An 11,245-nucleotide genomic window follows, 5' to 3' on the forward strand; every position below is an offset into this window, starting at 1 on the left:
CCTTCACACTTCCTTAGAAACTATAGAGACCTTGGGGCATTTTCTGGAAAGTGGTAGGAAGTGGCCCAGGGAGGGCCACCTTTCACAGGCAGCTGGTATAATAGGCTAGGAGAGAGCAGACACTGTCTGTCACTTGCTGAGTCCTTCCTCTCCTCCCTCCTCCCCCGAAGCCCTGCTTACCAGTGAAAAACAGAACTACAATTAAAAATGGGTCCTGGCCTCCTAGCCCTCTGTGTTACAGCCCTCTCATCTAAGTCATTCCAGTATTAGCAGGAGCAGAAGCAGGAGGGGTCCCACAGCTGGGTACAGTACAGGAGCCAGATATCAACAATACCCAGCTGGTGAAGTGAAGAAACAGACAGACAGAGCCAGAAGGCTACCCAGAAGTCACCTACTACAAGGCAGGCCCAACAAAGAAAGTAACAGAACGCCACTAGCCATCACCTACAACCCTCAACTAAAACCTGTCCAGCACATCATCAGGGATCTACAACCTCTCCTGAAGGACAATCTCTCACTCTCATAGACCTTAGGAGACAGGTCAGTCCACTCTTACAGACAGCCCCCAAATCTGATGCAAATAGTCAGCAGAAACTACACACCACAAAATAAAAACACTAACACGGGAACCAAACTCTGCAACAAACCCCAGTGCAAACTCTGTCCACATATCTACTCAAGTAGCCACATCAGCCACATCATCAGGGGCTCATTCACATGTACATCTACCAATGTGACAGATGCCATCATGTGCCAGCAATGCCCCTCTGCCATGTACATTGGCCAAAGTGGGCAGTCTCTACACAAATGAAGAAATGGACACAAATCTGACACCAGCAACTATAATATTCAAAATCCTTCAGGATAATACTTGTCTCCCGAGTCACTCAATAACAGACTTAAAAGTGGTAATTCTTCAACAGAAAAACTTCAGAAACAGATTACAATGAGAAACTGCAGAACTGGAATTAATTTGCAGAGTGGACATCATCAAATTAGGCCTGAATAAAGACTGGGAGTGGATGAGTCACTACACAAAATAAATACATTTGTTAGTCTCTAAGGTGCTGCGAGTATTCCTCTTTGTTTTTACAAAAACTGATTTCCCCTTGCTAAATACTCACACCTTCTTCTCAGCTGTTTGAAATTGGCCATCTTGTTTACATTGGTCTCAGTAGCACTATAAAAATAGACTCATAGACTCATAGACTCATAGGTCAGAAGGGACCAATCTGATCATCTAGTCTGACCTCCTGCACAAGGCAGGCCACAGAACCCCACCCATCCAATTTTATACAACCCCTATCCCAGGACCGAGTTATTGAAATCCTCAAAAATGGTTTGAAGACCTCAAGCTGCAGAGACACCACCAGCAAGCGACCCGTGCCCCACGCTGCAGGGGAAGGCGAAAAACCTCCAGGGCACCTGCCAATCCGCCCTGGAGGAAAATTCCTTCCCGACCCCAAATATGGCGATCAGCTAAACCCTGAGCATGTGGGCAAGAGTCACCAGCCAGCACCCAAGAAGGAGTTCTCCGCAGCAACTCAGTACCCATCGCATGCAACATCTCCCCGCAGACCATTGAGCAGACCTATCTGGTGGTAATTCAAGATCAATTGCCCAAATTAACGATCCTATCATAACATCCCCTCCATATACTTATCAAGCTTTGTCTTAAAGCCAGGAAAGTCTTTTGCCCCTACTACTTCCCTCGGAAGGCTATTCCAGAACTTCACTCCCCTAATGGTCAGAAACCTTCGTCTAATTTCAAGTCTAAACTTCCTAATATCCAGTTTATACCCATTCGTCCTCGTGGCTACATTAGTACTAAACTTAAATAATTCCTCTCCGTCCCTAACGTTAACCCCCTTGATATATTTATATAGGGCGAGCATATCCCCCCTCAGCCTTCTTTTGGCCAGGCTAAACAAGCCAAGCTCTTTGAGTCTCCTTTCATAAGGCAGTTTTTCCATTCCTCGGATCATCCTCGTAGCCCGTCTCTGAACCTGTTCCAGTTTGAATTCATCCTTCTTGAACATGGGACACCAGAACTGCACACAGTATTCCAGATGGGGTCTCACCAACGCCGTATACAACGGTACTAACACCTCCTTATCCTTGCAGGAAATACCCCGCCTGATGCATCCCAAAATCGCATTTGCTTTTTTAACAGCCGTATCACATTGGCGACTCATAGTCATCCTGCTATCAACCAGTACCCCAAGGTCCTTCTCTTCCTCCGTCGCTTCCAACTGATGCGCCCCCAACGTATATCCAAAATTCTTATTATTAATTCCTAAATGCATGACCTTGCACTTTTCACTATTGTATTTCATCCTATTTCTATTACTCCAGTTTACAAGGTGGTTCAGATCTTCTTGAATAGTATCCCTGTCCTTCTCCGTGTTAGCAATACCCCCCAGCTTCCTGTCATCCGCGAACTTTATTAGCACATTCCCGCTCTTTGTGCCAAGGTCAGTAATAAAAAGGTTAAATAAGATCGGTCCCAAAACCGATCCTTGAGGGACTCCACTGGTGACCTCCTTCCAGTCCGACAGTTCACCTTTCAATACGACCCTCTGGAGTCTCCCCTTTAACCAGTTCCTTATCCACCTTACAACTTTCATATTCACTCCCAGCTTTTCCAATTTAACTAACAGCTCCCCGTGCGGAACCGTGTCGAACGCCTTACTGAAATCTAGGTAAATTATATCTACCGCATTTCCTTTATCTAAGTAATCCGTCACCTTCTCAAAGAAGGAGATCAGATTGGTTTGGCACGATCTACCTTTAGTAAATCCGTGTTGCAATTCATCCCAATTACCATTGACCTCTATGTCCTTAACTACTTTCTCCCTTAAAATTTTTTCCAAGACCTTACATACTACAGACGTCAAGCTAACAGGCCTATAATTACCCGGATCACTCTTTTTCCCTTTCTTAAAAATAGGAACTACATTAGCAATCCTCCAGTCATACGGCACAACACCCGAGATTATCAATTGCTTAAAAATTCTCGCTAACGGGCTCGCAATTTCACGAGCCAGTTCCTTTAATATCCTCGGGTGGAGATTGTCCGGGCCCTCCGACTTCGACCCATCGAGCTGTTCAAGTACGGCCTCTACCTCAGTTGCAGTAATATCCACTTCCATATCCACATTCCCGTTTATCATCCCTCCATCATCGCAAGGTTCCTCACTAGTCTTATTAAAAACCGAGGCAAAGTACTTGTTTAGATGTTGGGCCATGCCTAGGTTATCCTTAACCTCCATTCCATCCTCAGTGTATAGCGGCCCCACTTCTTCTTTCTTTGTTTTCTTCTTATTTATGTGGCTGTAGAACCTTTTACTATTGGTTTTGATTCCCTTTGCAAGTTCCAGTTCAATGCGGCTTTTAGCCTTCCTCACTTTATCCCTTCATGTTCTGACCTCAGCAAGGTAGCTTTCTTTACTGATCCTGCCTTCCTTCCACTCCCTGTGAGCTTTCTGCTTTTGTCTAATCCCCTCTCTGAGTTGCTTGCTCATCCAGTTTGGCCTGCAACTCCTGCCCATGGTTCTTTTCCCCTTTCTCGGGATGCAGGCTTCCGACAGTCTCCGCAGCTGTGACTTAAAGTAATTCCAGGCCTCCTCCACATTTAAATCCACTAATTCCTCCGTCCAATCCACTTCCCTAACTAATTTCCTTAACTCTTTAAAATTAGCCCTCGAGAAGTCAAAAACCCTAATCGCAGATCTACATTTGTTTATCCTTCCATCTAGTTTGAACTGAATCAGCTCATGATCACTCGAACCAAGGTTGTCCCCTACCACCATTTCTTCTACGAGGTCCTCACTGCTCACCAACACCAAGTCTAAAATGGCATCCCCTCTCGTAGGTGCTTCAACTACTTGATGAAGAAATCCATCCGCTATCACATCCAGAAAAATCTGACCCCTATTATTTGTGCAAGTACTCGTCCTCCAGTCTATATCCGGGAAGTTGAAGTCCCCCATAATCACACATTTCCCCTTTGTGTACAAATCTGGTACAAATCTGGGACTAGGTTATGACATGGTGGCAGCGTTTATGGAAAAGATAGAATCCAAAAGCCAGTAGCAATATTATATTTTTCTTTTCTCTGGAAGGAGTTTTTTAGCAGAGAGAAACAGTTGGTTTTAAAAAGGAACCAGAGACAATTTTTTTTTCTGCTCTCTCTGGCAGTTTTTGGCTTGCATATTAAGCAAGGAACCATTAAGCTGTGACAAACAGGTCTTTTGTGACAATATCACTCCCATTGACAGTCATTACCAGCACTATATACATGCAAATAAAGTGATTTTTCTGGTTTACTTTACATTGAAAACAATTAGCTAGGAAGAAAGGGAAAAAGGCACTGTTGCTAGGCAGACCCCAGGAGGCAACAGAGCCTGCAGTTCAGAAGATAAACACCGGAGGGCACCCAACACAAGAAAACAGGAACCATGCCTACCAAGGGAAAAATTGAGGCCGAAGAACAATTCAAAGAAGCTGAACACAGGCGACAACTGCAAATAAAACAAAAAGAGATGAAAAACCTACCTCAGTGATGTGGCCATTTTTTCAGACTCCTGGCCCGAACACCTACTACACCTGGAAAAGGTCTTTGAGCGCATCAGGCAGACCGGACTAACTGTTAAGGCCAAAAAGTGTCAAATAGGCCAAAACAGAGTGACTTACCTGGGGCACCAGGTGGGTCGAGGAACCATAAACCCCCTACAGGCCAAGGTGGATGCTATCCAAAAGTGGCCTGTCCCAAGGTCAAAGAAACAGGTCCAATCCTTCTTAGGCTTGGCCGGGTACTTTATGACGATTTGTACCACACTACAGCCAAATCGCTGCCCCACTGACCGACCTGACCAAAAGACCCAGCCAAATGCAGTTAAGTGGACTTATTAGTGTCAAAAGGCCTTTACCCAACTTAAGGCAACGCTCATGTCTGACCCTGTGCTCAGGGCCCCAGACTTTGACAAGCCATTCCTAGTAACCACAGATGCATCTGAGCGTGGTATAGGAGCAGTGCTCATGCAGGAAGCAACAGATCACAACTTCCATCCTGTCGTGTTTCTCAGCAAGAAACTGTCTGAGAGGGAAAGTCACTGGTCAGTCAGTGAAAAGGAATGCTACGCCATTGTATACGCCCTGGAAAAGCTACGCCCATATGTTTGGGGACGGCGGTTCCAGCTACAAACTGACCATGCTGCACTAAAGTGGCTTCATACTGCCAAGGGGAACAACAAGAAACTTCTTCGTTGGAGTTTAGCTCTCCAAGATTTTGATTTTGAAATTCAGCACATCACAGGAGCTTCTAACAAAGTAGCTGATGCTCTCTCCCGTGAGAGTTTCCCAGAATTCAGTAGTTAAAAAGTGTTCCTAAAATGTACAAGTCTGTTAGTTATATACTTAGTGGTATATGTAAAGGTGCATGTGTTGTATTAATCTGTTTATTTTCAAAGTTCTAGAAGGAAATCGCTGCCAGTGAGCTTCCCCACTGTCTGCAATTTGGGGGGCGTGTCATAAACAGATAGCTAAGGGTTAACGTCTCATTCACCTGGAAAGAAGTAATTTGAACCACCTGACCAGAGGACCAATTAGGAAACAGGATTTTTTTCAACTCTGGGTGGAGGGAATTGTGTGTCAGTTCTTTGTCTGTCTGCCTGTATGCTCTCTCAGATGAGGAGTGATTTCTATTTCCTGCTTTCTAATCTTCTGTTTCCCTGTTGTAAGTACAAAAAGATCAGATAGGATTTATATATTTTTTTGTATTTACATAAATATAGTTGCTGGAGTGCTTTAAATTGTATTCTTTTTGAATAAGGCTGTTTATTCAATATTCTTTTAAGCAAATGACCCTGTATGTGTCACCTTAATACAGAGAGACCATTTGTATGTATTGTTCTTTCTTTTTTATATAAAGCTTTTTTTTAATATCCGTTGGAGTTTTTCTTTAGTGAGAACCTCCAGGGAATTGGGTCTGCAGCTCACCAGGGAATTGGTGGGAGGAAGAAGTCAGAGGGAGATCTGTGTGTGTTAGATTTACTAGCTTGATTTTGCATTCCCTCTGGGTGAAGAGGGAGGTAATTCTGTTCTCCAGGACTGGGAATGGGGAGGGTGGAGTCCCGCTGTTTAGATTCACAGAGCTTGTGTCTGTGTATCTCTCCAGGAGCACCTGGAGGGGGGGAAGGGAAAAGATTTATTTCCCTTTGTTGTGAGACTCAAGGGTTTGGGTCTTGGGGTCCCCAGGGAAGGGTTTCGGGGGGATCAGAGTGCCCCAAAACACTCTAATTTTTTGGGTGGTGGCAGCAGTACCAGGTCCAAGCTGGTAACTAAGCTTGGAGGTTTTCATGCTAACCCCCATATTTTGGAGGCTAAGGTCCAAATCTGGGACTAGGTTATATGACAGCACCACATTGCACACAGAAAAGACAGCCATAATCATTTGCTACACTGAACAGTCTGCAAGACAGTTTGCCCAGAAAATCTGAGCCCCTGTTATCGGTAAATCATTTCCTTTCTCCCGGGAGTGGTTCTCAGGCTGAAGTTCTCCAGGGTCCATTTTCTGCTCTTCTGGCTGCTCACACAGAGTCCAGGGAATTGTACGGGAGTCCTAGCGAATTTGAAAATCCACAAGGATTGTACAGGGGAATCATAAAGGTCACTGTGCAGCACTCCGAGTGTCAGACATGTGACATTCATGCACTGATTCTCAAGACTCTGCCTTGCTGTTGCAGTAAAAAGATTTCCTCTCTCTGCTGTGCAGGATTTTGGCGAGTTGCCTGTTTCTGCATTAAAATTAGTGATAAAGGCTCAGGAAGGTTTCTAGGGTTCACATCAAGAACCATTTGGGCAGGAATTCACCAGCAGGGTGACTTGAATTGTTTAGTACTGTCAGAAAAAGAAAAGGGATTTCCCTGGAAAAATTGGAACTACAAATAGATTGGAAACAGTTTAGACAAATATTTGCATTTACATTTATTTCATTTTGTCTTACTTTGTCCTTCTGTTTTTCTCAGTAACTTTTTTTTTTGAGCTGTCTGATTTTTCCTGTGGTTCGGTCAAGTTTTCCAATTCAGCAGCCTCAGTGCCCTTTTTGGAAGTGCAGCTATAGCTTCTGCAGTGGGTAACTGTGTTACCAGAGGGTTCACAACAAGATTGGGCCACACACTGGCTTTATTCTGCTCTCACATTCTGCCTTCACTGCATCACTGCAGATTGATGCTGGCTTCTATGAGAGCAAAATCAAGGTCACTCTGTTTTGAAACTCCCAACTTTCATTCCCAGTCTCAGAATACCACATGAACTGGTGATTCCCTCAGACTCTCTCAGCACCCTAACAGAATAGTGCTCTCTGCAGCAGGACCCAAAGCCATGATTTTCACAGCCGGGAGCCAAAATTTAAACATTCACAGTGAATTTTGTCCCCTTGAGATCAAAGACAAAATTCATAACTGAGCCAGGAGTTTGCCCTAAACCCACATGTAGTGACTTAAATCAATGCCCTGTTTTACCTCTGCCATGATCCTCCAGTGACTTAATCTGGAGTCATCCCAAGGTCTCTAAGCACGGATGAGCTTGTTCAGACCCAAGAAGAACTGATAGGACACTTGCTTAAATCTCATATTCACAGCCTTAAAGATTTAAAACAATTAGGATAACAAATTTTACAAGGAGTGGTAGGAGGAGAGAAACCCTTCATCTCTGTTTCTGGAGAGGATGAGAAACATTAGAGGTTGTGTTGGAAATGTTACCTAGGGAGGTCTCAGAACACACACTGTGTGTGGTGGGTGTGGGCAGGATGGCTGGACATGCACTATCCAGATCACAGTGGCACGGAGTCTTGAAACTATGCAAAATTGAGAATGGACGTCCTCCTTGATGCACAGACCAAGAAGGCGTCATGAGGCCTCCTTGGTCTGGGGGGTGTCTGAGACTGCACTGGAAAGTGGGCCCAACTCTAGCAGATGATCTCTGACATCATCTCCCATCCAGACCATACTTCCTTCCATGAGAAAGCCTACTGCAGTTTTGTAACAACATAAGCAAATGCCAACACAGAAAAGCAGCCTCAGGAGGGGATGTCTGAGTTTCTAACTGGCCGCAATACATCAAAACTTTGTCTTTTTGAAGAAGATTTACTCACACTGTCTTCTTTTCATCCCATGTCCTCTCCCCCTCCTGCTGGGTCTATCCCTCTCTCCTTCTCTGCACAGGCAGAGCTGCTGCTGGGGTTCCCTTCATCCCCAGAAAGGCATATCAGGCTGATCTCTCCCTATCCTGCGGTGCAGGCAGACACTGAGTTTAACCTAGTCTGAGGAGATAGTTCTGTGAGCTGTCCCTGTGGTGCGTGGCACTTGGTTTTGGTCCTGGGTTAAGGGGTATCACTGTGTGGCAAAAATTGAAGCTTTGAGACTGGGGGATGGGGATCTACATGGACAGATGACCAGCACCAGGGGTTGTGTGAAAGGAAAAGGAGTGTACAGAGGCAGGCTGTCAGTGCTGGAGGCTATGGGGGCAGGTAAGGGGTGTACACAGAGAATTGGGCACTTCTGAGGGTTGTGGAGGCAGGCGGGGTGTGTACAGTGACAGGCGAGTAGCACTGGGGCTTGGTGGGTGCTCTGAGAGTCTATACCTTGGGGGAGCATATTGTAACCCCCATATTCCTCATTTTCAGATCATCAAGATCTTACGTATAAAGCATGCCTTGTACAGTAACAAAGAAAACGTCATGATCTGCTGAAAGTCATGTCTCTATCCATATATGTATCATTAATGTATATGGAGCTATGAGAACTGTGTTATGTGGTGGTCACTAAAACATGCTGTAAGTTGGGGAATCACCCAGATATTAGCCCCCACCCTGAAGCAACAGCAGGGAAAGTAACAAACCCTGGCAGGATGTCAAATACCCATCAACAGCCGTTGTCCAGTAAAGGAGCTACAGTGCAATGTTTCAATTGCCTGAGGCCCCACAAAGCTGTACGTTGCTTGGAGAGGCTCAACAATGCCCCCAGACATTCCTTGACTTGTGCTCCCCAGCACATGGGCTGAGGGTATAAAACAGACAGAGTGGACGCATGCTGGGCCCTTCTCTGGCCACCAGCTTCGGCACAAACAACGAAGACATTGAGAAGAAGACAAGATTCCAGCAGGGATATTGGCTCAGGTTTAAGGAACAAACCTGTATACTAAAGACTGCAATATCCAGTGGGATGAGAAAAACTGCTTCATCTCGATGTTGCACAATCTAATACGGTTGAAAGTTTAGACTGCATTTCTATATTTTATTTTATTTTGGTAACCACTCTGACTTTTTGCCTATCACTTAATATCACTTAACATCTCTCTTTTTAGTTAATTAATGTGTTCTTTATTCTACCTGAAGCAGTGTGCTTGATTTGAAGTGTGTAAGAGTCTACTCTGGGGATAACAAGCCTGGTGTTTGTCAATTTCTTTGTTAAATTGATGAACTCATCTGAGCTTCCAGTGGGCATAACTGGACACTGCAAGATGGAGGTTCCTAGGCTTGTGTCTGGGACTGGAGATATTCACTCGTATCATTCAGTTGCACAATCCAAGCAGCAGCTTACATTGCAGAGCCTGTGCGTGAACAGCCCAGGAGTGGGGGTTCTCACAGCAGAGCAGGGTCAGTCTGGCTCCAAGAGTCAAGGACTGCAGTGACCTAGCAGATCACTGGTCCAGAGAACACCAGAGGGGAATGTCACAGGGTTGCAGAATGGCATGTAGACGGACAGGAGGGCAGTGCTGCTGAAATAATTTTTCAGTGTACGATTGTTGATCCAAGGCCAGCTTTGGGACCTTTCCGGGTACAGAGTGTGTTTGGGGAGTTTCAGCGTCTCTTTGCCTGGCAAGCCTAAGAACTGCAGCCTGAGTGACACAACCTTTACTCAGCTTTGTTCCCAATTGTTGTTATTATGTAATTTCAGGCATTTCCCTGTTAGAAATACCCATTGATCTTTTGTGACAAAGAACCCCATATTGATCATAGTGCTATTATTATAATATGATGATATGATTATAGTATAATTATGATACATTTTATGCAAGATGGATCATATACTGTACTGTATCCCATTGTGCTGAACCCCACTTACTGCACCCCATTGTTAGAACTCCCTACACTGTTCAATAAGAAGAACCCCCCATCATTGTCTATTGTAAACACCCTAAACACTCCATCCCATCATATTTCATTGTTAAATTCCCACCACTTCCCTTTTCCTTTAATAAAGAAATTAATTGTCACCTCACCTGTGTGGTAATTGCTCCCCAAGATCCCATATACCTGCAGGCAGGGACAGATTATATGATTATAGCATAATTATGATACATTGTATGCAAGATGGGTCATGTAAATTGACATTGGAAAAGTTATGACTTTCTGAATATTATTATCCAATTTGTATGCATGTATGATTTTTTGTCTGCACTTATTACTATTGACTACTTATCTGTATTTCAAATCTAGTTAAAACTGGGTAACCTCCACGAGGCAAGATGATTTCAGTCTAGATAGGTGGTCGGGAAGGGCCTAATCAGGGCAATGAGTCATTGGAGGAAACAATAGGTGTTAAGAGAAACGTATCTCCCACCAGGTGAGCCTCCCTGAGAATGCTTCAGACAGCCTATACATAATGGATGCTATGACTTTATAAGGGCATGTGACCAGGCCAAAGAACTCTGGACTCCATTTGTAATTTTCCCACAAACTAGTCTGGAAACCAAGTTTTAAAACAAAGGGTTCCTACCATATGCTAAAGTTATATAAAGCAGGGAGTGACATTGTTGGTAGTTCTTCAGTCCCCACTCAAGAAGACTCCTAGAATGTGAATAGCTATAAAATATTTACTGTACTATTTGTTATAAAGCGTGTAATCCCCTTGCTGTCTCCCTTTACAGGCATCTTGAGCATTTCTAAGTCGAATCGACGCACCAACCACCTCATGGTAGCTTTCAACTTCACCCCCTCTGACCCTTCAACATTCATCCTAATGGGAATCCCCGGCCTGGAGGCTGCCCACATCTGGATTTCCATCCCTTTCTCTACATTCTACATTATCGGCCTGTTGGGAAATTTCACACTTCTGTGTGTTGTAGGTAAGGAGCAGACCCTGCACAAGCCGATGTACCTGCTGCTCTGCATGCTGGCGCTCACAGACATCGCCACACCTACCTTCGTCGTGCCAAAGTCACTGGGCATATTCTGCTTCAA

This window comes from Gopherus flavomarginatus, chromosome 1 (genome assembly GCF_025201925.1).
Source record: "Gopherus flavomarginatus isolate rGopFla2 chromosome 1, rGopFla2.mat.asm, whole genome shotgun sequence".
In the NCBI taxonomy this organism is placed as follows: Eukaryota; Metazoa; Chordata; order Testudines; family Testudinidae; genus Gopherus; species Gopherus flavomarginatus.